The following is a 1123-nucleotide window of genomic DNA, read 5'->3' as shown; positions in this document are numbered from 1 at the left end:
GATAATAAACGTTAATTTATTTTGTTTATCGAAGCCTAGGTAATAAGTCAAATACACAATATATTGCATTATTTATATTCAAACTTCTTTACAATATAGAAAAAACAAGAAAAATCAGCCCCAATAGTTAAATTACAAGTTGAGAGAGGTTTAGTTGTGCGCTGCAGAATGATTCCCCAGTATACAGAAATAGTTCTCGGATGCCAGATTTAAACTTGACATAGAGACTTTGATGTTATTGCAAGTAGTGATTGGTCACTTCATTCACATAGTCCCCACTCCCTTCATTGCCCTCTGAAGTGTGTGGAATCACACAGGTCAATGATGATACATTATAGAATTGCAGACTTTAAAGTGGATTTTATACCACTTGTAGAAATACTTTACCAGAATCAATGGCAGTTTATTGCTGAATTTATTCATCTTAAGTGCAAAGCATTTACCCATTAGAGGGAACAGGCCCTATGCATTCCAAAAAAATCCAACATAAGTTTTCTTTACAATTAAATTGTAATGTAAACAATAATTTTCAAAGGTAACCTTAAAAAATCAAGGAACTTGATCAACGCTGTTGACATATTTTTTTTGTTTTGATTTATTTAGAAATGAAGAAGGAGGAGAATAGGAAAATAACACAAAAACATAGCTATTGCCCAAATCTATACAACGTAAATATAAATTGTCAAATTTGTTAAAACTTGTGACAATGTATTTGATCACACAGACTCCACTGAATTAGGTTAGTTTTTGCACTGGATTTTATCCCCCACCTTTTTCAGTGAGAGAAGGGGAAAAGGGTGGGTGTTGGTTGGGGGGAGCACTTTCACAGCTTGTCCAATGGTCTTTCTTAAATTAGCCATGGGGGCAGGAGGCTCCCTCCCTGCGCTGACAGAAGGAGGGGCCTGCGCCTGTCACTGTCTACTCTTTCATTATTACCTGCACAGCCTTGCAGCATTCACCACACTTGTGTCTCTGTGTGGCCACGAACAGAGAGAGACACAGAGGACACACTCAGAGGCCCAAACCAACGCAGAGAGTTTTCTTTTTTTATGCTTTTTCCCCACTTGGGACAGCCTGCTACTGCTGACTTGTAAGATAAATTGCAAGGCAACTAGCAGTGGAT

Source organism: Anarhichas minor, unplaced genomic scaffold (genome assembly GCF_050575085.1).
Source record: "Anarhichas minor isolate MPS153535 unplaced genomic scaffold, ASM5057508v1 ptg000014l, whole genome shotgun sequence".
Taxonomy (NCBI): Eukaryota; Metazoa; Chordata; class Actinopteri; order Perciformes; family Anarhichadidae; genus Anarhichas; species Anarhichas minor.
This window is presented reverse-complemented; position numbering follows the sequence as displayed.